The 15,710-nt window shown below is 41.4% G+C and overlaps 1 protein-coding gene across 3 annotated transcripts in view; it reads right to left on the bottom strand.

Annotated features, from left to right (window-relative positions):
- The window catches only part of ITPRID1 (ITPR interacting domain containing 1), a 63,767-nt gene extending 50,779 nt beyond the window's left edge, over window positions 1-12,988 (bottom strand). Inside the window, exon 1 of one of the 3 annotated variants that reach the window (XM_080975753.1) lies at window positions 12,897-12,988. The gene's annotated coding sequence lies outside the window, so the exon portion shown is untranslated. Of the gene's footprint in view, window positions 1-5,959; window positions 6,338-12,896 lie in introns of those variants that run through there. The other 2 variants (XM_080975754.1, XM_080975752.1) reach the window with 2 other exon arrangements.
- Between the last annotated feature and the right edge of the window lie 2,722 nt (window positions 12,989-15,710).

The following is a 15,710-nucleotide window of genomic DNA, read 5'->3' as shown; positions in this document are numbered from 1 at the left end:
ACATAGAAAGGATTATGTGAATCAATCCTGTGACAGCAGAACTACATCAATAGAATTACAGTGGTACCTTGGGTTAAGTACTTAATTCGTTCTGGAGGTCTGTTATTAACCTGAAACTGGTCTTAACCTGAAGCACCACTTTAGCTAATGGGGCCTCTTGCTGCTGCCGCGCTGCCACCACACAATTTCTGTTCTTATCCTGAAGCAAAGTTCTTAACCCGAGGTACTATTTCTGGGTTAGCGGAGTCTGTAACCTGAAGTGTATGTAACCTGAAGCATATGTAACCTGAGGTACCACTGTATCAGCATAGAAAAGTTGACGTAGTGTCAACAAGAGTTATCTTAGCATATCAGAAGTAGTAGCAAAGAAGATTTTAGAACAACTAAAAACATTAAGACATGTGCTAAGAAATGTAAATGTTACAGAGACTGTGCCCTGGATATAATACTAACCGTATAAGAATCTTAAGCATGTTGTGGCACAGGTTGGTCTATTTTTGGAGGCTTATGCATCTGGATAAAAAGAAATTGGCTCTCTTTTCTGAGACAACACTTGTGTATACTAGATTTGATCCAGTGTTAATAGCAAAATCCCTATTGCCAAGATACTATTATACACTAGTTCTCATAGTAGACCATTAACCTTAATTTACGAGAGCAAAATCCCCAATAACAATCAGATGTCGGACATCAGAGAACATTATGCTGCTGAAAAGAAAAGGGCTTTGCGGAAATAATAGACGGTGCTCATGGAAAACAATATAAAAGAAAACCCCAGCATATGCAGGCGTAAGATATAGGGACATAAAGCTATAAAGGCCGTATCATCATATATGAGCCAAAATCATAAAATATATAAATATGAGCAGCTGGAGCTAGAAAAGCAAATCTGGGAATTGGAGGGGGGGGGGGAGATTTAACTTAACCAGCAACTTATTGCTCCAAGAGGGTAAAATTGTGAAAGCACTGCCAGAGGCCCCAATTTCAGTCCAGGAGTGTGGAGTAGTTTGCTGGGCTCTTCATTTGATAAAGGCTCTATGGATAGAGCAAAATTACCTTGGGAGATTATTGGCTCATCTTAATACGAGCGCAATATCCTGGAAGCTGATAATGGAACAATCTAAAAGACAAATGACTCAACCCTCACACTTGACCCTTAAGAAAGGACATACAAACAGCTACACAAGATCAACATTGCCCAGGGTTGTGGGTATATGCGGTATTGCACACCGGTGCTTTACAAAAGCAGTTCCTCTGAATAATGCATTGAGTGGGTGCATAGAGTTGGGAAGAGAGAGATAAAGGAAATCAAAAGAAACCATGCTTGAGTTCTGTGTCTTAAAAGCTTGAAGATGACTGCTCTGGTGTGCCCACCAAGTTCCTTGTCCCCTGTACTAAAAAGAATAGAGAAGATACCTGCATATATTACTGTAGGTACATTTTTTTAAAAGGTAAAGGACCCCTAACAGTTAAGTCCAGTCACAGACGACTCTGGGGTTGCAGCACTCATCTCGCTTTACAGGCCGAGGGAGCTGGCGTTTGTCCACAGACAGTTTTTCCGGGTCATGTGGCCAGCATGACTAAGCCACTTCTGGCGCAATGGAACACCAAAACCAGAGCAGCGCATGGTTCGAGGAACCTATTTATGCCCATGCACATGACCCAGAGCTTCCTCTTTCGGCGTGTGCATTCGGAACACCCGCCCACCTCTCCCTACTTTTAGGGCTTTGCGCTTGACCTTGCTATGCTCTCGTCTGTCATCTGTCATTGGGACAGGGGCACGGCAGGAATTTTCCCCACTTGGCTGATTGGCTGTTGCCATTTGGGTTTCGCCTGCCACGTAGGAAATCATCACAACTTTTAAGGTTGCGGATAGGCTCTGGTTCAGGTGATAGGGATGGGAAAACGCTCTCGCCATTCCTGTGTGAAGGGTATTCCGTTAAAGGAATCCAGGGACTCGATGGTTTGGTCAACCCCTGAGAGGGGGTTGTGCCTGTGCCTGAGTCCAGGGAGACATCTGGGTGGTGGACATAGCCTGTTCCCGGCTTTCCGCTTATCCGGCTGTTCACCCTTGGCTGACCTATGCTGGTGACCTGGGTCAGCGCTACCTGCATGGCAGGGAGCTAGTTGAACCAGAGCCTATGCAACCAGTCACTTTCTGTAATCAATAAAGTTGTGGCCTAAATTCTGCCAAAAACTAAAACCAAAAATTTGATTCATGTGTGAATTTATTTAGGGGTGAGGTCTCTGGGTCTGAACACGCAAATGCTGGAGCTTGTGGCTTATTCAAGACAATATATAAAAAATATTATGCTGTATAACTGCTGGATATGACAAGGGAAGATGGGTGTTTTAGGTCACAACGCAAGCAGAGCACCATGCCTTATGCCTTAACAAATCCGGTTAATATTTAAGGAGCCACAAAACTCTTTGTCGGTTTTGCTGCAAGAGACTAACAAGCCTACCAGTCAGAAAACTATCGAGCAAGTGTCATCATTTAATCTGTTTTTAAAAAGCCAAATATTAACATTTATATCTGATAGCACAGTGAGATCTCAGTTATAGCCAGCCAGAGACTCATATCAATATGACTGCAATTCAGAAATTACTGCCTCTGGATTGAGATGACTTCCAGCAGGGTAACAGCTTAGTTTGTTACAGCAACAGATTTATTGTGCCCGGCCTGCATCAGATGAAGTGGGTTCTAGTCTATGAATGCTTAAGCAACAATAAATCTGGTAATATTTAAGGTGCCACTAGACTATTTGTTGTTTGAACTCAAGGCTACAGAGATTGGTGGAACAAAGACTGAACCAAATGTGCATTAGTAAAACCTGTGTATAATTTATATGAAATAAACTCCACGATACAGCGAACTGCATATGAAACACTACTGGATGAATTATGAAATATTAGCTAAGTGGATAAAAAGGTTTGTCAAAATTGCTAAAGGAACGGAACGAGCTCTTTCCTTGACAGCCTCTGAACCCGAATCTTGTGCTGCGTTAAATATAATTGCAATGATAAAAAGCTGTACACCAGTAAGATTAAATCAAATAAACAAGGAATATTCGGTGTTATGTTGGAGGGGATGCCAGGAAACCGGGACTTATGTTCATATGTGGTGGAGGTGTACATTTGGGGGGGGGGGGTGTTTAAGCAGATAACAGAAATCACTGGGTTAAAGCTAACCGAAAGCCAATTTACGATAGGGTGGAAGGTTCGCAGGCTATGAAGGACTTCCTCACAAATTTATTGACAGCTGCACAAATTATTATAGCTAGGAAGTGGAAGGGGCAAGCAGAATATAAAATGGAAGAATGGTATAAAGGGTTGTGGGATATAGCCATTAATGATAAATTAACATGTGCTATTAAGGTAAGACATGCAGGAGAAACGATTTGAAGGAGATATGGAAGGTATTTGTAGAATTTGTACTGTTAAAATGGAAAGGGGTCAAACCATTGCAAGAGGTGTTGAAATTTGGGGAGGTTGGATAGTTACAATGGAATGGTCTTGGGGGTGGGGTGCCCATTTTTATTTTTATTTATGATTATTACTTTGTATGTATAAATAAATAAATAAATAAATAAATAAATAAATAAATAAGAAAGATGTAAGGAGCAGAGCAAGAAAAGTAGGACAGGGGATTCCAACCACTTAACTGGCCACAAGTGCAGGCAACAAATGCTCATCTCAGAGATTGCCTTCCACATGTCGTCTATTTGCATGGAGGTAAGGAGGGCCACGGACACGGGTGGCGCTGTGGTCTAAACCCCAGAGCCTAGGGCTTGCTGATCAGAAGGTCAGCGGTTCAAATCCCCGTGATGGGGTGAGCTCCCGTTGCTCGGTCCCTGCTCCTACCAACCTAGCAGTTCTAAAGCCCGTCAAAGTGCAAGTAGATAAATAGGTACCGCTCAGGCGGGAAGGTAAACAGCATTTCCGTGAGCTGCTCTGGTTCACCAGAAGCGGCTTAGTCATGCTGGCCACATGACCCGGAAGCTGTACGCCGGCTCCCTCAGCCAATAAAGCGAGATGAGCGCCGCAACCCCAGAGTCGTCTGCGACTGGACCTAACGGTTAGGGGTCCCTTTACCTTTAAGGAGGGCCACAACAGCAGCCCACCAGCTCTGATCTGACACGTGTGCACTGAGTAGTACACCTTCAAACAGGTAAATGTGCGCACACACACTTGTGCTTGCAAAGGCATTCCGTGTGAACAGGGCCCTTGTGCAATTGCTCCAATTGTATGCAAGGGCCTATGTGTATACTGAGACCCTCTGAAGTTGCTCCACCGAACATGGTAGCAGGGCATGTGCCATTAGGCACACACTTCTCCCCACACATAATGCACCAGGAGTGACAGATCAGAGCATGCTCTAAGAGAAGATGCACCCTGTTAACTCAGTTGCAGCCATCACATTGAAATCTCCCTGGTGATGAAGTCAAGGGCCCTTCAAAGCTATGCAGGTCCTCATCAGCTAGACATAGCCCTGTCATTCCCATGTATCTTTCACGTCTATAGCATGGCAGGTTCTAAGTCAGTGATGGCCAAACGTGGCCCTCCAGCTGTTTTGGGACTACAATTCCCATCATCCCTGACCACTGGTCCTGTTAGCTAGGGATGATGGGAGTTGTAGTCCCAAAACAGCTGGAGGGCCAAGTTTGGCCATCACTGGTCTAAATGGTGCACCAAGGCAAACAACTTCAGGCTTCTGATTTAAACAAGGCTTCAGATAAGCAAACAAAGACAACCGCAAGTCACGTTAACAAACACATCAACATCAACCTGCAGCGTTCGCAACCCGCGTCTGCGCACGTGCAGGTTGCGTTTTGGCGCTTCTGCGCCTGCACAAAGCGTGATTTAGCGCTTCTGCGCGTGTGTGACCGCCGAACCCCGGAAGTAACCTGTTCCGGTACTTCCGGGTTTTGGCTGTCTGTAACCCGAAAAAACACAACCTGAAGAGGCTGTAACCCGAGGTATGACTGTAAATCTTAAGTATCTTTACTGGCAATCTATAAAGGGCTATAAGCATGGGACTGTCTTCATAAAGTGGCAGAGATTCCTCAGATGAGCAAAGTCAGAGGCAAAAGCATGCTAAAAAAAATCAGTCATTTGTATGTTCTGCACCAAGAGGGGAACAGGGTTGACATTGGCAGAGAGACAGCATTTAAATCCATCAAATTTAGGACGTAGATACGATTGGCGATACTTAGCACATTCTTGAGTTCAAGGAAGCAACTTTAAAAGGTGTACTTACATACGTACCTCCCTTCCTGGGTTTCTATGGTCAGCTGGCGACCATAAGAAGATTGACTTCTATCTGCATTTTTAAAGGATCAGGGCCAAGCAGTAACTTTCAATTGCATTAACCTCTAATGCTAACTCTTGACATCATACATCTTTTTTTCCATGTGAGAATGCCAGCCCAAGTCTGAAAGCTACTAATTCTTATACATGCAGAAGCTCAGGATATATTTTCTCTTGAGTTCTACACATATTTATAGATCCAGAAAATCAGGTGCAGCTTGAAGTCAAGAGTGTGCCAGAGAAAAACAAACATTGCAGCAGCACCAAAACTTGTTAGGATTCAGTATAAAAAAGGAAGTGAGCTCAGGATATTCAGCTTTGCCCTCTTAAACTTCAGAATCCAAAGGAAAAAATGTCTTAGCATGTACTATAATAATTATCCCCACCCCTGCCCCAGGATTTCCACTAATGTTTCTTCCCAAGTAAGTATTTAAGTTTCTAGTCCTGTGCATTTAACTTAACTTGGAAGCAAGTTCCTCTGCAAATTGTAAGGAAACGACGGTCTGTCAGAACTCAAACTTTAAATGTCACTGCCTTTGCCAAAAACCTCTGCGACAAGCACAACTTCAAGATATCAAAGAACGAGCAAAACATTCCCTGAACTTAATCCAGACATTAATTATATGAAGAAGGGAATCTCAAAGTTTACCAGGATAGACAAGGGTCCTTAGATGATGGTGAAGTCCAATTTGTGCTGGTTTCTGCCGCTTGTGCAGGGATACAATAGGACGGTCCTTGCTAGTCTGGTGCCTCTATATTTGTGTTTTTCCACAGATCCCTGGATTGAAAAGCCAAGGTACAGGAACTTGCGTTCCTGGCCTGCCTTCCCAAACCCCATTGAATTAAAAAGCCTTCCATGAAAGGCCAAAAGGGGCTTTTTGCCAAATGCTGGCGTTCTGAGACGACAGCTACGATGGATGATTCTTCGCTTGCCCTCTCAGCAAAAGGAAGAGGAGAATAACAAGTCATCTAAGTTTTAGTGATGTGGGCAGTGGGGCGGGAGGAGGGAACAGGAGAGAGAATTGAAGCCGATTCTAAAACAGGAACTCCTCTCTGCTTCGATTCCAAAGCAAGACACTGTTGTCCCTTTAAAACAGTTTGACCTGTTGGCCCATGCACAAAGGGAAAGGATTAAACTCCACTAAGGAAGTAATGCAAACTTATCTCCCCCCCAAAAAAATCCCTTCTTTTTTCTCTTTCGGTTGCCATGGATATAGCGCTGAGTGATACAAAACCCTCCAATTTGCATTGCAAAGCAACAGCGAGCAGTAGAGGACACACAACTTGGTATTCTGAATGCAGACAGGCTGTGGAACTTCCATTTTGAGAGCTGGCAACTACCAGTATGAATAGTGGAGCTTGAGAAGGACTTACCAGTCTCACAATTTCGAGTCCTTGTATCCTATAAATGGCACTCCTAATTTTGATTAGAACAAAACAAGTACAGTCTCTACAGGTGTGTGTTTGTCTGTCATCTATCTATTTGCAACTCCTCTCTCTACAAAGCAGAAATTGGCTAGAGAGTTCACGAAGGGGGTCATCCGGCCCCTTCTCCATCCTTTCTGAAGCCAAATTTCAGCTGAGGGCCTTGAGTGTAGGCACATGCAAAATCTTCATAGGAATTGTTTTGCCAATCTTTTTTGGCCTCACCCCAATGGATTTCCACAGAAAAGACACGATTCCAATCGAAATTTGGACAGCACCGTGTGGGGTTTATATTCCAAGCCTGCATTTTCTCTCAGGATCACAATGCATTGTGGGTTTTGTAGTCTCAAACTTGCACAATCATTCGTGTAAGGGTGGATTTCACAGGAGATCATGGTGCACGATAGAATTTGGAAACAACCTTACAGTTTCCAGTCCTGCAATTTTAAAGAAGAGGAAAGGAAAATGCAGGGGACTGAAGAAGATGACATGCAGCAGTGAATTGGGAAATTAATGCATTCCTTTGAAACGGGCCTTTACATTTTTATGTACCCACCCCCTGGGGTTGCTTCTGCAATAAAGAGTAGGCCATAAACCTTTCAAATAAATAAAATGGGGGCTGGGTGTGAAAATCTTCTTGTGGGACAAGGTGAGATTAGGTGTGGACAGTTAAGTATAGTAATTTAATTCACTGAAATTGTAAATGCTTGTATCCATTACTATGTGTTGAAATATGTTTGGTTGGTAATTCAGTTCTAGAGAGTTCTCCAGTAGTTCTCAGGTGATTGGCTAACACTGGTCACATAGGAGGTATCTAGTGAAGTAGAGACTCCATTTTATGTGAAGCAAGATGACTGTGCTTTAGAATCCACTGTGAACACTGCTAAGTTGAATAGAGTGCTGGAGTGCCTCTTCCTGTCTTGAAAGAAATAGAGCAAAGCTGCAGGAGAAGAAGGTAAAAGTTGAAATCTCTCATAGGAGCTGAAATTGAGATACGAAGGCTGAAAGTGGTGAACACTGGAAAGGGAGGAAAATACAGTTGTTTGGAAGTCAGAAGAAGAGACTGTAAGCCCATGCTTGGATGAGCATGTGACTGTAAATATTATGTTTTGATTCATCTATAAGTTTCTGCAAGTAAACTTTTGAAATGTTAAAGTCTGGACATGGGTTTAATTTCCAAGGAAGGGTGTCAGTCATATACGATTTTAGCTTCTTAGCTGCGATTTCACTACTCTGACTTCAACTTGCACAGCAGAGCCAAAGGGGTTAAAATAAAATGACAATAAAGTGATCAAGGGAACACAAGCTGTTTCTTTGTTGCTATGGTGCTGAAAACATGGTAAAACAAATCAAAGGTATTGGAGACAGGAAGGATGCCAGAGTCCTAGAAAGAAGCATATATTACTGTGATACCATAATATGATAAAGACCTAATGGAACCTAAAGATTATAGACCAATATTATTATTAAATAACGATTACAAGCTTTTTACGTTGATATTGGCAAATAGATTGAAAATGACTCTAAGAAATTTGATACATGAAGACCAGGTGGGTTTTCTTCCTGGGAGACAAATGAAAGAAAATGTTAGGAAAGTCATAAATGTTTTGTGTTCATAATGGAAAGCAGGTGGCGATAATATTTGTGGATGCCGAAAAGGCCTTTGATAACGTCTCATGGCTATCTATGTCAAAGTTACTGGAAAAGTTGAGATTTGGGCATAAAATCAATTTATAAAGATTAAACAGCCAATATTATAGTAAATAATATTTCAGAAAAATGTATGCCGCACAAAGGAATGAGGTAGGGCTGTCCATTGTCTCCGCTGTTATTTATATTAATATTAGAACTACTAGCGGAAAATATCAGGAAAAACAATAGAATACAAGGAATAAAAGTGGGACAGCAAAACTATAAATTAAAAGCATTCACGGATGACAATATTAACTTTAGAACAAGCAAGAGAGAGCATACTGGAAGTGATAGAAAAGATTTGGAAAACTGGCTGATTTCAAATTAAATAAAGGAAAAATGATGGTTAAAAATATGGACAACAAGGATCTAGAAACCATGTGTGGGTGGAAAGTAGAGGAAAAAAATTAAATATCTGGGGATCTGGTTAACAACAAACAGCTATAATATTTGCCAAGTTAATTACGTAAAGGTTTGAAAAGAGATAAAGAGAAATATGGAAAAGAATGAAATTATTGTTACTGGGCAGGATTTCGGCTATTAAAATGAATGTCCTTTCAAAAATGTTATTCTTATTTCAAAATAACCCAATAATTAACAACACTCGATGCTACAAAACGTGGCAGAAAAATATATCAAGGTTTATCTGGCATTTATTCTGGAAGCCCAGAATAAAACACAAAGTCATGATTGATATATTAAAAAAGAAGAGGCCTCACTCTACCAGACTTCCAAATCTACTTTGAGGTATCATGTTTATGGTGGATAGAATATTGGATATTGTTGGAAAATATCAGAGTGTTAAATTTGGAAGGATATGATATACAATTTGGGTGGCATGCCTGCCTATGGTATGGGAAGGCAAAAATTTATAAAACCTTTACAAACCATGTGATCAGAAATATATATACACATAGTAGGGGAAAAGTACAAAAATCTATTAGAAAAGAAAACACCAATGTGGATATCCCTGACTGAAGCCACTGCCAGGAAAAGAACAAATATGGATAAACAATGGTTAACATATAAAGAAATCCTAGATCTTACAGGAGAGGAACTAAAGTTGAAAAATCCTGAGGAATTAAAAATATATATTAATGGATTGGTTACAGATACATCAGATTAACGAACTAAGATAGATAAAAAAAATGGATTTGCAGAACAAAAATGCCAAATTACAAGGTATTTATTAGATACAAAAGTAAAAGTATTATCAAAAATGTACAAACTGCTGCTAGAGCGGGAAACAAAAGAGGAATTGTGAAATCAAGTATGATTAAGTAGGCACAGGATGTGGGTCATAATATTAATTATGAGCTATGGGAGAATTTATGGACAGTAAATATGAATTTTATGGCGTGTTATGCATTAAAAGAAAATATGATGAAAATGACCCACAGATGGTACTTAACACCTGCCAAACTAGCGAAAATGTTTAAAAAAGAAAAAGGCAAATGTTGGAAAAGAGGGATTTTTTTCTACATGTGGTGGTCCAGTAAGGTAATCAGGGAATTCTGGGAAGCAATTTACAATGAATTAAAAAGGATTTTTAAAAAAACAACAAAAAACCTCCCAAAAAAGTCTGAGACATTCCTCTTGGGAATGGTAACAACAGAAGTCCCTAAAAACAAAAGAAATTATTATTATATGCCACCACTGTGGCTAGAATCTTATTGGCACAAAGGTGAGAAACAAATATGGTACCCACCAAGGAAGAGTGACCATATTAAAATGCTTGGGAATGCTGAATTGGCAGGTATAATGAATAGGATAAGAGAAAAGGGTGATAAAGAATATAAGGAGGATTGGAAAATGTTTATTGGCTATTTTAAGAACCAGTATAAATAAGTAATTAATCTCACAGGTGTTGAGTAAATCCAGCAGAACAGGAGCTAATAGAGGAAGAAATTTGAAGACTAAAAATTTGAAATACGTGATTTAGTAGAAAAATAAAGAAACCAGGAAAAGGGTGGAAGGGGAGTCAGCTGTATATCGTGACTGGTATGAAAGTTGTATAATTGGTGGGTGGAGAGAAGGGGGTGTGGGATGTGTGTTCTTTGTTTCTGTATTAAAAATGCAAATAAAAATTTAAATTTAAAAAAGGTAAAAGACAATAAAGCGATCAAGGGAACACAAGCTGTTTCTTTGATACTATGGTTCTGAAAAAGTGGTAAAACAAATCCGGGATGAGCAGAGTGACAGAGCAGGGGCAGGGAAACTTTTGATTCATTCGTTCATTCAAAAAAGTATTTGTTTTCCACTGTGTAAGGTCCGTATAGTTAAAGCTATGGTTTTCCCAGTAGTGATGTATGGAAGTGAGAGCTGGACGATAAAGAAGGCTGATCGCCGAATAATTGATGCTTTTGAATTATGGTGCTGGAGGAGACTCTTGAGAGTCCCAGGGACTGCAAGAAGATCAAAGCTCTCCATTCTGAAGGAAATCAGCCCAGAGTGCTCACTGGAAGGACAGATCCTGAAGCTGAGGCTCCAATACTTTGGCCACCTCATGAGAAGAGAAGACTCCCTGGAAAAGGCCCTGGTGTTGGGAAAGATTGAGGGCACAAGGAGAAGGGGACGACAGAGGACGAGATGGCTGGACAGTGTTACCAGCATGAGTTTGACCAAACTGCGGGAGGCAGTGGAAGACAGGAGTGCCTGGCGTGCTCTGGTCCATGGGGTCACGAAGAGTCGGACACGACTAAACGACTAAACAACAACAACGTGTTTCATAAAACATATATCAAAGCTGTTTACAGCAATAAAAATGTAAAATCTGACCTAGTGGGCCATCTTTATCTTCAATCACCCAACTTTGACAGGTGGGTGGGACCTCCACCTGCCAATCATTCACTATAATGATGTCATGTGACTTTAACCTGTCAAAGAGCAGTGTGCAGCACTTCCCAAGTCCACAACAGCCAGTGGTCAGTCATTTGGGGGGTGAAAGAGAGGAGCAGGCAGAGTGCCTCCTCATTGCATGCCCAGTATAATATCTAACACAGGAAAGCACATCAGGCATGGGGAATATGTGGCTCTCCAAGTGTAGTTGCACTACAACTCCCATCATCCCTGACCATCATCAGCCATGGTCGATGGGACTGATGGAAGTTGTAGTTCAGCAACATATGAACATATGAACCTGTCCTGCATATACAGAAAACACGTGTACCAAACAAACCAGAGGGTCATTAAAGACTAAAATGTTACATGGGAAAACCCTCTGCCATGATATGGGACACGGGTGGCACTGTGGGTTAAACCACAGAGCCTAGGACTTGCCGATCAGAAGGCTGGCGGTTCAAATCCCCGCAACGGGGTGAGCTCCCGTTGCTCAGTCCCTGCTCCTGCCAACCTAGCAGTTCGAAAGCACGTCAAAGTGCAAGTAGATAAATAGGTACCGCTCCGGCAGGAAGGTAAACGGCGTTTCCATGCGCTGCTCTGGTTCGTCAGAAGCAGCTTTGTCATGCTGGTCACATGACCCGGAAGCTGTACGCTGGCTCCCTCGGCCAATAAAGCGAGATGAGCACCGCAACCCCAGAGTCGTCTGCAAGTGGACCTAATGGTCAGGGGTCCCTTTACCTTTTTATACCTGATCATTATTAAAAGATAATCCCGAATCATCACAATTAGAGTACAGTGGTACCTCGGGTTAAGAACTTAATTCGTTCCGGAGGTCCGTTCTTAACCTGACACTGTTCTTAACCTGAGGTACCACTTTAGCTAATGGGGCCTCCCGCTGCCACCGCACGATTTCTGTTCTCATCCTGAAGCAAATTTCTTAACCCAAGGTACTATTTCTGGGTTAGCGAAGTCTGTAACCTGAAGCATCTGTAACCTGAAGTGTCTGTAACCCGAGGTACCACTGTATGCCAGAAGCAGAGAAAGCAGTACACCCACAGGTGTCTGGAGAACAAGGAATAACATTCCCAGCTACCTCAAACGATGATCCACACACTTCTTCTGAGAGAGGTTACCACCTGCTATTGTGGGAATTTCATTCTTGAACCACAATTACACAACCAGTAAAGAGGATATTACAAGAGCATCCGAATGACTCCTGCAGCTTGACCTGAACCAAGTAAATCCTACTGTTTTCAATGGGAGTTTCTCCTGAATGAACAGAATTGTATAGGATAATCCCCAATAAAAGGTTCCGCAGTGCTTCAGCCAAGGTTGTCTGATACAGGATCAACGTAATAGATGTCCTAATTTTCACTGTTTGAAGAGATCATACAGCACCCAAGATAACAGTCATACCCATACATTTAAACTTTCACTTGTTTCCCCCAGTTTTACTGTCCATCAAATTTTAATTTAAGTTTCAGATGTTGGTAATTCTGAAGCTGGACAAGAAGTGAAAGATCACATCAAGACCCAAGCGTTTTTACAAGTGTTCTTCACTCACACAATTACAGTCATAGTGTGTGGGGTGGGGAATAAAACACAGAATCCAAAATAAAGACCTTTACCTATTGGAGTTTGATGCCCGGGTGACATTTCCAAAGACTTTTATACAGACAGAAATCCAGCCAGTAAGTTTCCCAAGTCAAAGTGATATCTCTTGCAGCCTTTAAAATACTTGAAGCCTTTTTGTCTTGCTGCTCCTAAACGAAGCAAGCAAAAGGGTGAAAGACAAACATTTGCCTATCCTGCAGTGACATTTTCATAATTCACGCCCAGCTCCATGTCTAAAGCAAAACCTGTTTTTCAAAGGTATTTTATCTGGGATCATTTAGATAACAGCAAGATCGAGGAGGGCTTCACTCCAAATATAAACAGATCTTGTGTGGAAGGAGAAAGAACAGACATTTGTCTAAGCAAGCTCATTTATTATATTGTATGTTGTAGAGCCAAGATACTGTCACCATCAATGTAAGATTAAGGTCATTAAGGTCAGAGGGATTAGAATAGATGATTTCTGAGGTATACATTTCATAGAGCCAAAACAAGGTTTTTATGTATGCTATGCTAGGTGCTGTTGGCAGCTGAATGCAGGAGTTTTGGAGCAAGTGTGATGTACAGTGGTACCTCAGGTTAAGTACTTAATTCATTCCAGAGGTCCGTTCCTAACCTGAAACTGTACTTAACCTGAAGCACCACTTTAGCTAATGGGGCCTCCTGCTGCCGCCACGCCGCCGGAGCACAATTTTTGTTCTCATCCTGAAGTAAAGTTCTTAACCCAAGGTACTATTTCTAGGTTAGCAGAGTCTGTAACCTGAAGCGTATGGAGCCCGAGGTACCAATGTAGTCTGCCTCTGAGACCTGGATTCAAATCTAGGAGGGGAGAAGAAGGTTATTCAGTCCGCATCTGAAAGTGAACCAACCAAATCTGTAATTCTCAGGCGTAGACGCAGATCAGAAACAGCTAGCTATCAGATTGCACAGTTGTGAGGGCAATGAAGAGATTGGGGCACTAAAATAGCCACAACTTTATTGAATGAAGAAGAAGAAGAACTGATCTAAAAATGGCAAAAAAATAATAAAAAAATGCAGTAGAATTAGGCCAAAAGGTTTGTATTCCCATACTCCTGAGGCTTGACCTGGCTGCCCTGTCAATTGACCACAAAGGTCATCTCAGCATCAAGCTTTCTCTGATCGGACAAATCTGCCTCCCCATTCTGACTCCCAGTCTGGTTGGACCTCACACCCCAAATTCGTTTTTAGCAGGAGTGATAGACTGAACAGCAGACTGCAAACATTTTCCTAATATAGATAGTGGTGTAAAAAAAAAAAATTTTTTTTCCAGATACAGCTTCTGTCAATACTGTAGTTCTATGACACGGTCAGCCTGTTACATCCTGTTACGCAGCTGTTAAAGGCAGTGGCACTCCGCCAGACAAATATGTTGGCAAACTGACGTCGTTGGAAAGCCAATGAGAAAGACGCCCATTGATATAAGCCGAGCCATGATGTCCTCTGCATTTTTTGCTCAAATCCCACTTCACTCTGCACACTCAGCTTCAGGATATTTTCTTTTAAGAAATAATTCCTATTTTTTTACAAGCTTGCCCGCTGCTGTGAAAGCACGCTGCCTCCCAATTACCTCTGAAAGAAATGCAAACAATTTGGTCTATAAATACATGGGCTCACATAAACACAGAATTGTACACCTACTATGCAAATAAACCAAAGTACTGTTGATGATGACCTGGCTTTTTGAAGCAAACACGTTCCCATCAGAGCTATTTCTGGAACTCTATGCAAAAAAAGAGAGGCGGTTTTTAAAGCATTGCGAGTAACAACTCATTCCTGGAGGTATGTTGTAGCAAATGTTTTTCCAGGGGAATGTCAAGTTAATTAAAGCTGCAGTGATTTCATTTAAGTCTTATTTATACGTGCAAACGTTGATCACGTACGGTGCACCGATCCACACACGTTTTCACAATTCCGTGACATTAGCCTTAGCAGTTATGACCAAATGTTGAGAATCGTAGCTAATTTTAAGAATAAAAGGATTAATAAGGATTGGCATTTGTAAGGCTGGTGTTCTTTTTTATTATTATTATTTTTTATATATAAATTTTTATTGGTTTTACAGCATTTTTTAAACAATACAAACAAATAAAAAGACAAACAAACATGTATAATTTCACAACTTTTTTTCCATAACCTTCGTTTCTCGGACTCCCCCATACCTCCCCTTTCTGCATCCCTGTTTGCAAAATTATTTCAGCAGCTTTTGAGCAATTTTATCAAATATATGTCCTCTTAGTCCTTTCTCTAACTTAATCTTATGTCACTGTTTCCCCTTTTCTCTCAGCACCTCGGCATTTTAGCATTCATCAATTTTATAATAGCTCTTAAGATAAATTTTAAATTTCTTCCAGTCCTCTTCCGCCGTCTCTTTCCTCTGATCACGGATTCTGCCAGTCATCTCAGCCAGTGTCATATAGTCCATCACTTTCATCTGCCATTCTTCCAGGGTGGGTAGGTCTTGTGTCTTCCAATACTTTGCGATGAGTATTCTTGCTGCTGTCGTAGCATACATAAAAAAGATTCTATCTTTCTTTGACACCAATTGGCCGACAATGCCCAAGAGAAAGGCCTCTGGTTTCTTAGGGAAAGTACATTTAAGTACCTTTTTCATTTCATTATATATCATTTCCCAGAAAGCCTTAATCTTCGGGCACGTCCACCAAAGGTGATAGAAAGTACCTTCAGTTTCTTTACACTTCCAACACTTATTATCAGGCTGGTGTTCTTGCCCCCCCCCCCCCCCCGAGTCCATAACCTCAAGGAACTCTCAGTTTCACACTCTCAGATGCTAACAAATGAGCCAAACA

This window comes from Podarcis pityusensis (assembly GCF_964106645.2).
Source record: "Podarcis pityusensis genome assembly, chromosome: 12".
In the NCBI taxonomy this organism is placed as follows: Eukaryota; Metazoa; Chordata; class Lepidosauria; order Squamata; family Lacertidae; genus Podarcis; species Podarcis pityusensis.
This window is presented reverse-complemented; position numbering and strand designations above follow the sequence as displayed.